This window comes from Stegostoma tigrinum, chromosome 2 (assembly GCF_030684315.1).
Source record: "Stegostoma tigrinum isolate sSteTig4 chromosome 2, sSteTig4.hap1, whole genome shotgun sequence".
Lineage (NCBI taxonomy): Eukaryota > Metazoa > Chordata > Chondrichthyes > Orectolobiformes > Stegostomatidae > Stegostoma > Stegostoma tigrinum.
The window spans coordinates 85,057,484-85,070,552 of record NC_081355.1 but is presented as its reverse complement, the minus strand read 5'-3'; the positions used below and the strand labels follow the sequence as shown (position 1 = coordinate 85,070,552).

General features: G+C 44.2%; 1 long non-coding RNA gene across 1 annotated transcript in view; it reads right to left on the bottom strand.

The window, feature by feature from the left end:
- Positions 1-12,256: 12,256 nt before the first annotated feature.
- The window catches only part of LOC132206778 (uncharacterized), a 34,740-nt gene continuing 33,927 nt past the window's right edge, over positions 12,257-13,069 (bottom strand). Inside the window, exon 3 of the long non-coding RNA XR_009443150.1 lies at positions 12,257-12,601. This is a non-coding gene — a long non-coding RNA (uncharacterized LOC132206778). The remainder of the gene's footprint in view (positions 12,602-13,069) is intronic.

The window sequence follows — 13,069 nt, the reverse complement described above, 5'->3', positions numbered from 1 at the left end:
ATGAATGTCTAGTCTTGAGCTGCTAGATCAGTTTGACACCTGTCCCATTTATCACGGTCATAATGACACACAACACGATGGACAGTATTAGAGTAACAGAGTCATATGGCATGGAAATGACCCTTCAGTCCAACCAGTCCATGCTGACCATAATCCAAAACCAAACTAGTCTCATCTGCCTGTGCTTGGTCCCTATCCCTCCATACATTTCTTATACATGTACTTACGTAAATATCTTTTAAATGTTTTAACTGTACCTATATTGACCACTTCATCTGGAAGTTCATTCCACAAATGAACCACACTGTGTAAAAAAATTGCTCCTCATGTCATTTTTGAATCTTTCTTCTCTTACCTTAAAAATATGTCTGCTAGTCTTGAAATCTTCCACCCTAGGCAAAAGACACCATTCACCTTATCTATACCCCTTATGACTTTATAAACCTCTGGAAGGTCACCTGTCAATCTCCTACACCCCAGTCAAAAACGTCCCAGCCTACGCAGCCCATCCTTGTAACTCAAACTCTCCATTTCACACAACATCCTGGTCAAACTCTTCTGAACCCTCTCCAGCTTAATAATATCCTTCATATAAAGTGGAGACCAACAACTGGACACAGCACTCCAGAAGCAGCCTCACCAACATCCTGTACAACCTCAATATAATGTCCCAACACCTATATTCTTAGCAATGAAGGTATGCTTGCTGAATGCCTTCTTAACCAGCCCATCTAAATGTGATGCAAACTTCAAAAGAATTACGTGTCCAAATCCTTAGATCACTCTGTTCCACAACACTACCCAAGGCCATAGTTTAAATTGTTTTAGTCCAGTCTTTGTTTGTTTTACCAAAATGCAATACCTTGCATTTATCCAAACTCCATCTGCAACTCTTTAGCTCATCGATCCAAATGATCAAGATCTCTTTGCAATCTTCGACACCTTTTCCCACTGTCCATTATGCCAAAAATCTTGGTGTCTGCAAACCTACTACCCATGCTTTCTGTATTCTCATCTAAATCATTTATATAATTAAAAGTGGACTCAGCACTGATCCCAGTCAAACATCACTGGTCACAGGCCTCCAGTCCTAAAAACAACCCTCTGCTCTCACTCTCTGTCTCCTGCCATTAAATCACAATCATATCCAGTTCTGACCAGGTGAGAAGGGGTCAAATTGTCGCCCTTGGGTCAATACCTTCAGCTGATCCTGACAACTTTATGTTCTTTTGCATGTGACATACCCCTCAGCCAATAAAAATGCAGCTAAGTAGTTAAGATATATAAAAATAATCAATATGGTATTTTTGTGCTAAATAGATAGTAAATTTATTAACAGTTAAACCTAAGTAAAATAGCAAAAAAAAAGTCAGTTCTACCTTCATGAATAACTTGAGCCCAAACGACTACACATGTACAAAGCTTAAGTGGAATAGTCCACAACACAAAAGATAAAATAAAATACAGTTTAGAGGGCCTTGGCTGTCTTTGAGGTTTAAGGTTTTAACCCGATGCTAATGTTGACCCCATGGGCTCTTACTTTCTTGACCAATTTGCCATGATCATGTCGACCACATCGGAAGCATTGCCTTCACTAACACCCCTGGTTACTTTCTCAAAGACAATTGATCAAATTTGTCAAACACGGCCATCCCTTAAATTCACGCTGACTATACCTGATTATTCCATGTCTCTCCAAGTGCACATACATTCCATCCATCGGAATTCTTTCCAATAAGTTCCCCACCAGTGATGTTAGAGTGGTTGACCTGCATGATTTCCTGGTCAATCCTTTCCTCTATTTTAATACCGGGATAACGTTAGCAGTCCTCCAGCACCTCATCTGTAGCCAAGCAGAATTTGAAAATTTCTGCCAACATTCAACACGGCTTTGTGAGGGGCAGGTCATGCCTCACAAACCTTATCGAGTTCTTTGAGGATGTGACTAGAAAAGTTGATGAGGGTCGAGCTGTGGATGTGGTGTATATGGACTTCAGTAAGGCATTTGATAAGGTTCCCCATGGTAGGCTCATTCAGAAGGTCAGGAGGAATGGAATACAGGGGAACTTAGCTGTCTGGATACAGAATTGGCTGGCCAACAGAAGACAGCGAGTGGTAGTAGAAGGAAAATATTCTGCCTGGAAGTCAGTGGTGAGTGGGGTTCCACAGGGCTCTGTCGTTGGGCCTCTACTGTTTGTAATTTTTATTAATGACTTGGATGAGGGGATTGAAGGATGGGTCAGCAAGTTTGCAGACGACACGAAGGTTGGAGGTGTCGATGGGCTGAGAGGTGGCAGATGGAGTTCAACCTGGATAAATGCGAGGTGATGCATTTTGGAAGGTTGAATTTGAAAGCTGAGTACAGGATTAAGGATAGGATTCTTGGCAGTGTGGAGGAACAGAGGGATCTTGGTGTGCAGATACATAGGTCCCTTAAAATGGCCACCCAAGTGGACAGGGTTGTTAAGAAAGCATATGGTGTTTAGGCTTTCATTAACAGGGGGATTGAGTTTAAGAGTCGTGAGATCTTTTTGCAGCTCTATAAAACTTTGGTTAGACCGCACTTGGAATACTGCGTCCAGTTCTGGTCGCCCTATTATAGGAAAGATGTGGATGCTTTGGAGAGGGTTCAGAGGAGGTTTACCAGGATGCTGCCTGGACTGGAGGGTTTATCTTATGAAGAGAGGTTGACTGAGCTCGGACTCTTTTCATTGGAGAAAAGGAGGAGGAGAGGGGACCTAATTGAGGTATACAAGATAATGAGAGGCATAGATAGAGTTGATAGCCAGAGACTATTTCCCAGGGCAGAAATGGCTAACATGAGGGGTCATAGTTTTAAACTGGTTGGAGGAAAGTATAGAGGGGATGTCAGAGGCGGGTTCTTTACACAGAGAGTTGTGAGAGCATGGAATGCGTTGCCAGCAGCAGTTGTGGAAGCAAGGTGATTGGGGACATTTAAGAGACTGCTGGACATGCATATGGTCACAGAAATTTGAGGGTACATACATGAGGATCAATGGTTGGCACAACATTGTGGGCTGAAGGGCCTGTTCTGTGCTGTACTGTTCTATTCCTCATATCTCTTTCCTTCTCTCCCACAGCAGCCTGGAATAAATCTTATCCCAGCCTGTGGATTTATCCAATTACAAAGACTGATAAACTTGCCACTGCCTACTTTGTCTGTGTTAATTTCTGACATAAGGCATTATTTCTCTTGATTCTATCTTTTATGCCTCTTGAAATCCAGGGTTGTCCAATCTTGGTCTCATCCTCTGTCTTTGGGAGACTGTATCTGCCCCGTACTCTCACTATTTCCTCCTTAAATACCTCCCACTGCTCTGATACAGTATTATCTGCATGCAGCTGCTCACACTCCAACTGGGTCAAGTCATATCTTATTTCAAGAAAATTAGGCTTTCCCCAGTTTAGAACTTCCATTCCAGGCCCATCCCTCATCCATAACTATCCCAAATCCAATCGAGTTACAGTCAGCTTTACGACAAATTGCTGCTCTCAATCTACTTGTGCCAAACAGTTAAGAATATTTATTCCCAGCCCTATTCCATTTAATATATGGCGAGTTAAAATTCTGTCCCAATACTGGATTATTATTCTTATATGCCTCTGAATTCTAATCACATGTTCAATCCTTGACCTGTCCCTATTTGGGGCTCATACTACACCCCAAAAGCATATGTGTACTTCTTGCTTGATCAGCATTGCAACCAATATCCCTCCTTTTTGATGCCTCTCTCTGCCTCTCTCATCTGAATACTCCATAAGTGGAAATGTCAAATTACCAATTCTGTCCATCCAACAGCTGAATTTCGATTAAAGCTATGATATCATACTCCGATAAAAGCAAAATATTGCAGATGCTGGAAATCTGAAATAATCACAGAGAATGCTGAAGAAATTCAGCAGGGTTGGCAGTACTCATGGAGAGTCTGAGATAATGGGAACTGCAGATGCTGGAGAATCCAAGATAACAAAGTGTGAAGCTGGATGAACACAGCAGGCCAAGCAGCATCTCAGGAGCACGAAAGCTGGCGTTTCGGGCCTAGACCCTTCATCAGAGAGGGGGATGGGAAGAGGGTTCTGGAATAAATAGGGAGAGAGGGGGAGGTGGAATGAAGATGGAGAGAAAAGAAGGTAGGTGGAGAGGAGAGTATAGGTGGGGAGGTAGGGAGGGGATTGGTCATGCAGGGGATGCAGTGGGGGAAGGGGAGATTTTGAAGCTTGTGAAGTCCACATTGATACCATTGGGTTCCAGGGTTCCCAAGTGGAATGTTAGTTGCTGTTCCTGCAACCTTCGGGTGGCATCATTGTGGCACTGCAGGAGGCCCATGATGGACATGTCATCTGAGGAATGGGAGGGGTAGTTAAAATGGTATGCGACTGGGAGGTGTAGTTGTTTATTGCGAACCGCGGAGGTGTTCTGCAAAGTGGTCCCCAAGCCTCCGATTGGTTTCCCCAATGTAGAGGAAGCCACACCGGTACAGTGGATACAGTATACCACATTGGCAGACGTGTAGGTGAACATCCGCTTAATACGGAACGTCATCTTGGGGCCTGTGATGGGGGTGAGGGAGGAGGTGTGGGGGCAAGTGTAGCACTTCCTGCGGTTGCAGGCGAAGGTGCCCTGGTGTGGTGGGGTCGGAGGGGAGTGTGGAGCGGACAAGGGAGTCACAGAGAGAGTGGTCTCTCCAGAAGGCAGACAAGGGTGGGGATGGAAAAATGTCTTGGGTGGTGGGGTCGGATTGTAGAAGGCGGAAGTGTCGGAGGATGGTGCGTTGTATCCGGAGGTTGGTGGAGTTGTATGTGAGAATGATGGGGATCCTCTTGGGGCAGTTGTGGCAGGGGAGGGGTGTGAGGGATGTGTTGTGGGAAATGCGAAAGGCGCAGTCAAGGGCGTTCTCGACCACTGCGGGGGGAAAGTTGCAGTCCTTGAAGAACGTGGACAATCTGGGATGTGCGTGAGTGGAATGCCTCATCCTGGGAGCAGATGCGGCGGAGGCAGAGGAATTGGGAACAGGGGATGGAATTTTTGCAGGAGGGTGGGTGGGTGGAGGTGTATTCTAGGTAGCTGTGGGAGTCAGTAGGCTTGAAATGGACATCAGTATCTGGCCGATTACCTAAGATGGAGTCTGAGAGGTCCAGGAAGGTGAGGGATGTGTTGGAGATGGCCCAGGTGAGCTTGAGGTTGGGGTGGAAGGTATTGGTGAAGTAGATGAACTGTTCAAGCTCCTCTTAGGAACAAGAGGCGGCCCTGATACAGTCATCAATGTAACGGAGGAAGTGGTGGGGTTTGGGGCCTGTGTAGGTGCGGAAGAGGGACTTTTCCATGTAACCTACAAAGAGGCAGGCATAGCTTGGGCCCATGTGGGTACCCATGGCCACCCTATTTGGCTGTAGGAAGTGGGAGGAATTGAAAGACAAGTTGTTGAGGGTGAGGACGAGTTCAGCTAGGCGGATGAGTGTGTCAGTGGAGGGGGACTGGTCAGGCCTGCGGGACAGGAAGAGGCAGAGTGCCTGAAGGCCATCTGCATGAGGAATACAGGTGGAAAGGGACTAGATGTCCATGGTGAAAATGAGGTGTTGGGGCCAGGGAATTGGAAGTTCTGGAGGAGGTGAAGGGTGTGGGTGGTGTCACAGACATAGATGGGGAGTTCTTGGACCAAAAGGGAGAAAATGGAGTCCAGATAGATGGAGATGAGTTCGGTGGGGCAGGAACAGGCTGAGACAATAGGTCAACCAGGGCAGGTGGGTTTGTGGATTTTGGGAAGGAGATAGAAACAGGCCGTGCGTGGTTGGGGAACAATAAGGTTGGAGGCTGTGGGTGGGAGGTCCCCTGAGGTGATGAGGTCATGGATGGTATTGGAGATGATGGTTTGGTGCTCAGGGGTGGGGTCATGATCAAGAGGGCGGTAGGACGTGGTGTCGGAGAGTTGCCGTGTCTTCTCACCTATCCCTTCCTCCCACCTCAAACCGCACCTCCATTTCCTACCTACTAACCTCATCCCGCCTCCTTGACCTGTCCATCTTCCCTGGACTGACCTATCCCCTCCCTACCTCCCCACCTATACTCTCCTCTCCACCTATCTTCTTTTCTCTCCATCTTCGGTCCGCCTCCCCCTCTCTCCCTATTTATTCCAGTTCCCTCTCCCCATCACCCTCTCTGATGAAGGGTCTAGGCCCGAAACGTCAGCTTTTGTGCTCCTGAGATGCTGCTTGGCCTGCTGTGTTCATCCACTTCACACTTTGTTATCATGGAGAGTCTAATATGTCTCTTCTTCTGAGCTGACACACCAGGACCTCTGGCTAATGCTCTTGGGATGTGGGATACAGGTGGTCCAATTTGAATTCAATAACAGATATCTGGAATTAAAAATCTAATGGTTGATTGTGTAAAGACCTATTTGATTCCCTGATCTCAATCAAGTAAGTCAGAAATCACACGACATCAGGTTATAGTCCAACTGTTTCATTTGAAAATAGAAGCTTTTGGAGCCTCGGTCCTTCTTCAGATGCCAGTGTAGTGTCAGACACAGAACTTATAACTAATTTATAACTTTATAACAGTTCAAAGGTTTTAACTGATATGTAGATGTAAATCCCTCTATACCTTTCAAGTCATGGTCTTGAGAGAAATAAAGGTTTTATCAGTGTAAAGAGGTGACATTTTAGGTCAGACAATGCACGTTAGTGTGAAACCTTGTTTAGAACATGAACTGAAAGAACTGTGAATGCCGTAAATCTGGAACAAAAACAGAATTTGCTGGAAATGCTCATCAGGCCAGGCAGCATCTGTGAAGAAAAAAATGAGTTATTTTATAAAACACCATATTGACTGACTGTCTATAAACTGTGTGCTTTTTGTATAAAATAAATCGACAAATACAAATTCACCCCATAGATTCATGCGTGTGAGGGGAAGCGTGCACGCATGTGCGTGTAGGAGTGAGCGAGGGTGGAAGAGAGGGGGAGAGAGAGGTGGGAGAGTGTGATTGTGAGAGATGAGAGAGAGTGTTTGAGAGAGTGAGGGGGAAGAGCGTGTGAGAGAGTAATGGGGAGAGAGAGTGAGAGGGGGGAGAGAGAGAGAGTGTGCGTGTGAGAATGTGAGGGGCAGAGACAGAGAGAGGGAGAGAGAGAATGAGGGGGAGAGAGAGAGAGAAAGTATGAGAGTGTGAGGGGGGAGAGAGAGTGAGAGAATGAAGGAGAGACAAAGTGTGAGAGAGATGGGGGGGAAAGAGAGAGAGAAATTGTGTGCGAGAGAGAGAGCGTGCATGAGTGACAGCGAAGGGGCATGGTATGCTGGCGAAACCATGCAGACACTTTGGTAATGATAAATGGACACCGTGTAACATTCGTCAGACAGGAATGTTCCGTCCCAGTGGGAGAACGGGCTTCAAGGTTAGGGTCATCCAGCCTCGAATCTTTGGGTAAACTTCCTCCAGGGCAGTCTTTGGGATACACAACAAGAAGTCACCCAGCAGAGGCTGATAGCCAACTTTGGTACCCGTGAGGATGGCCTCACCCAGGATCTTGGGTTCATGTTGCATTACAGGTGACCCACCACACTATATGCTCTCACACACACCCTATCTCTCTCTCTCTCCTCCTTACTCTCTATCTCGTTGGATGCCTTCAAGGCAGAGATCAACAAATTCTTGATCTCACAAGGAATCAAGGGCTACAGGGAGAGTGCAGGGAAGTGGAGTTTAAACCAGCCATGATTTAAATGGGGGAAGTGGACTTGATGGGCCAAATGGCCTTACTTCCACTCCTATGTCTTATGCTCTCTCTCTCTCTCTCTCTCTCACACACACACACACACACACACTCTCTCACCCCACAGATTTCTGTGTGTGTATCTGTATTTGCAGATGCAATTTTATTTGGTTCAAAAATACACACAGTCAGTCAATGTGGCATTTTATAAATTCCTACTTTAGAAATAAAACCAGTCTGACTCCAAACCAAAACAAACAAATTCTAAACAGGGCCTCACATCTGACATGCACTGTCTGACCTAAAACGTCACCTCTTCTTTACACTGATAAACCTTTAGTTCGCTCAGGACCGTGACTTGAAAGGAATTTGGGTGACTTACATCATAATCAGTTAAAAACTTTCTAACTGATTAAATATTTAACAGTATGTAAGTTCGTTTAGCACATCCTCATCGATGGTGTGAGCCTTTGATGTTTTACTTATTAATTCTGCACCTGATACTACCTCTCTCGCTGACACCTGGAGTAGGACTGAGGCTCCAAATCTTGTGTTTTCAAATAAACCTATAAACCTGGTGGCCTATAGTTTCTGATTTTGTCCATCCCAGTTCAACAGCAGCACCTCCACATCACGACTATCCTTTGAGGAAGGAAATCAGACATTTTGTGTCTGCTCTGGGCAACGTGAGACTCCCGATGCACAGCAGTGCAGGTTAACGGTGATCTGTTGCTTGTGTGAATGCAACAAAAAAAAAATGCTGGTTTAGCCAGCAATTTCCATATCGCAAGAAAACGCAGACTGAAAAATTGGTCTAATCTCCGGGGAAAAGTCAGAATTGGAATCTGTATTGAAATGACACAAATTTGGGCTATTAATGGAGATGGAAAACGGCCATTGCCACTATTTTGAAAGACTGAACTTGATTTTTCTCCTGAAAAGGGCTAAAGTTGTTTTTAACATCAAGCATTCGATGTTATTAATTTTGCTGTATTTTCCCATATTTCTCACCATTGACCGCATCGTTTCATGGAGTGGAAAATTCCACCCCGCAGCTTCACTCTGCTTCAAAAGTCTCCAGATGCATTCCACTTATTCTTAAAATGACTCAATACCACATATCAACGCGCTTTATTGTTTTGTAGGTGTCCAATATTCATCGGAAAGACAGCCAGCAGCTGGTGAGCTGACCAAAGCAGTCATTTATTTCGATCAGAATCACAGCCCCCAGATAAAGATTAAACAGTATCTTGCCCGTGTGCCGGGTCGAAGAGATTAAAACCGTGAGGCCACAGCGGGATGTGTTTTTTTAAATTCTTTGTTTAGTACAGTTTACACTTGTTTCTTTCACCTTGTCTGATCTCCTGAACTTGTTGCTTTTATTTGCCATCGAATGTCTTTCTTTCTTTCTTCAATAATCTTTCCTTCTCATCGAGGTTTTCTTTTGCAAATTCGCAGCAGTCCGTCCTTCTCGGGCTGTGGATATCACCCCTTCGTTTATCAACAAAAATCTCAAATCCCGGAATTACCGAGTAGATCAATGAAGAAACTTTCGTGACCCGCCCAAATTAAAATTAAAGTGACCATGTGATGTCGATTAACAGCCCAATCTGAAAGAGACTAGACACCTTTTTTTTGCAGGATTCCTAATTGACTTGTTGCCGAGAAAGTATCTGGTTTGAAAGCTGCTACCTTTGATAACTTCCTGGCTATCGCTGTCAGCAATAATCCTGAAATCCACCACATTCACCCCACAGCCTTGAAGACTGTATCATCGAGCAACGTGATAGAACACCACCAGGAGGAGCAGTGTACTGTCAAATGCTGCTCCAGTACAACAGGCTTAACTCCTTCGTCTTTTCTGGGAAGTAATTTACATCAAAGTGGAGGATTATGATCCTAGTGGTCTCCATTTGGGAGCTCCACGTGGCAAGCTGCGCAGCTCAGTTAGTGTTTAGTCGAATTAAATTGAATAACAATTCACTCCAATGCTGAGAAGTGATTGCTGTTCTTTCATTACTGCTGTAAAATAAAATTATGCTTTTCTTAAAAATCTGAATTTACAATCAAGTTCGATATTTTCCAACATTATATTTATGTTCCATGTTGTAATTCATTTCTTCAATTAAGTGTGATTGTAAATGTATTACGAGTCAAATATAAAATAGGAGCAGAAGTAGATTATTTGGCCCTTCGAACCTGCTCCACCATCAAATAACATCATGGCTGATCCGTTTGTGTTTTGAATTCCACATTCCCATGTATTCCCAATAACCATAATTCCTAGGATAATAAAATGTGAGGCTGGATGAACACAGCAGGCCAAGCAGCATCTCAGGAGCACAAAAGCTGACGTTTCGGGCCTGGACCCTTCATCAGAGAAGGGCATGGGGTGAGGGTTCTGGAATAAATAGGGAGAGAGGGGGAGGCGGACCGAAGATGGAGAGAAAAGAAGATAGGTGGAGAGAGTATAGGTGGGGAGGTAGGGAGGGGATAGGTCAGTCCAGGGAAGACGGACAGGTCAAGGAGGTGGGATGAGGTTAGTAGGTAGATGGGGGTGCGGCTTGGGGTGGGAGGAAGGGATGGGTGGGAGGAAGAACAGGTTAGGGAGGCAGAGACAGGTTGGACTGGTTTTGGGATGCAGCGGGTGGAGGGGAAGAGCTGGGCTGGTTGTGTGGTGCAGTGGGGGGAGGGGACGAACTGGGCTGCTTTAGGGATGCAGTTGGGGAAGGGGAGATTTTGAAACTGGTGAAGTCCACATTGATACCATTAGGCTGCAGGGTTCCCAGGCGGAATATGAGTTGCTGTTCCTGCAACCTTCGGGTGGCATCATTGTGGCACTGCAGGAGGCCCATGATGGACATGTCATCTAAAGAATGGGAGGGGGAGTGGAAATGGTTGGCAACTGGGAGGTGCAGTTGTTTGTTGCGAACTGAGCGGAGGTGTTCTGCAAAGCGGTCTCCACGCCTCCGCTTGGTTTCCCCAATGTAGAGGAAGCCACACCGGGTACAGTGGATGCAGTATACCACATTGGCAGATGTGCAGGTGAACCTCTGCTTAAGATGGAATGTCATCTTGGGGCCTGGGATAGGGGTGAGGGAGGAGGTGTGGGGGCAAGTGTAGCATTTCCTGCGGTTGCAGGGGAAGGTGCCGGGTGTGGTGGGGTTGGAGGGCAGTGTGGAGCGAACAAGGGATTCACGGAGAGAGTGGTCTCTCCGGAAAGCAGACATGGGTGGGGATGGAAAAATGTCTTGGGTGGTGGGGTCGGATTGTAGATGGTGGAAGTGTCGGAGGATGATGCGTTGTATCCGGAAGTTGGTGGGGTGGTGTGTGAGAACGAGGGGGATCCTCTTGGGGCGGTTGTGGCGGGGGCGGGGTGTGAGGGATGTGTTGCGGGAAATACGGGAGACGCGGTCAAGGGCGTTCTCGATCACTGTGGGGGGAAAGTTGCGGTCCTTGAAGAACTTGGACATCTGGGATGTGCGGGAGTGGATTCCTATGCTGAGCACAAATCTATTCGCTGTCTTAAAACTATTTAGTGACACTGTCTCCATCATCTTTTGAGACAGGAACTTCTATGGTTTCACAACCCACTAAGAGAAAAAAAATCTCAAAACTTCTGTGCTTTCAGAGCGATACTTAATTTAAAACAATCTGGGCTGACCCTAAAGTGGTATTATCCTTACCAATGGCCACCTTTCTAGGCCATTCAGGATCTTGGACGCTTCAATCAAGTCACCCCTCACTCTCTGAAATTCAAGATTAAACAAACACAAACTAACCTTATAAGACAAACGCACTTATTCCAAGTGACCACCAAGTAAATCTAGACATTCCAGATGCTCAGAAATGTTTAACTTTTTGATATAAATTCAACCACGCATTCAACACATTTATAATTCAATTAAATTTATGTTTTCACAACTTGCAACATAAAATATGATGTGCTTTCTTGTGACAGTTCATAACAACTGGTTGTATTACACCAGGACAACAGTTCTGAAATTTATGATTACTTATCAGACTTCTTTTATTCTGAGAATAATTTCTATTAACATAAAGCATAATCTCTGAAAAAATTTAAGATTTAAAGGAAGTCTAACCGTTTGAAGTAATAATGTAATTCCTTTGAACAGACATTAATGTATTTATTTCAGCACTGTTTATATTTTCTTTGAACAACTCACCTCTTGAGGTTAGCTCCATTCAAATATAGGAAAAGTACCGACATTTCTGTTTGTTTGGAGTTTCACAATAGTTGTAGGAGTAATAAATAATTAAGGAGTTCCAGATTTATATGAATTGAAATAAGTCATTGTAGGGAAAAGAAGAAATAAACAACCCTTTAAGAAGATCATGATGCACAAATCTTGCAGAAATGTTTCAGCTAATAAGCTCCACTTCTTAAATTTCTCCATTTTACACAATTCAACATTTTACAGTTTTGAAACAAGTCCTACTTGAATAATGTAAAATAAAGGTGTGGAATGGTAAACAATGACTTGCCCATCAAATCCCCCCGTAAACTACCTGATTCAAGAACTTGCTTTAATTTCCTATATACAACCATCTTAAGCAAGTTTAATGGTATCCAGATTAGTGTAACAAAAGCATCAATTGAAAACGACTTTAGTCTCAGAATATTTTTGGGAAGGTTAGATGTGGATTGCCACAACATAAGAATGGAAATGTTGATCCCAATCAAACATGATTTTAATAATGTAGGAACGAGAGTCCTGGAACTTCATGCAAAAAACGATAAAGATATAATTTATCTTTTTTTGACTTTTTATAAACAGCTTTCTTTGATTGTTTTTAGTTAGTTTTGTGCATTGGTGCAGCAGGAACTTGCTTGATTTTCACCTGGTACCTGCCAAAACAAAATATCATGGAAAATAAATATATCACGGAACTCTGTACTGTCATTATCCACAATGATTCTGTGATACAAATCATGTGTATTGTTTAACATGAACTTGAGTTTAAGTAAGTTCTGCAATGGTGTGGAGGATATTTTTAAGCTTCACACAATAAAACATGCACCAGCGAGCTTGAAAGTAAATGTTACAGATTTCAATCATTTTGTTTTAAAGAAGGAACCAAAACTTCCATTTCAAAGGGAACATCTTCAGATACATATTTAAATTGATGTCTGACTGGCAGTTTAATAATCAGGTAAGATAATGTCACTGACCAGCAATAAGCAAAAAAATGCATCAAACAAGTCTATACTTTATCACAGCAATCACAGCTATCAGTAAGTTTCTATTTGACATACTTTGCCGGCATTTTGACAGGTAGTCAACCCTGATCCGATCAGATTGTAGAATTGAATCAC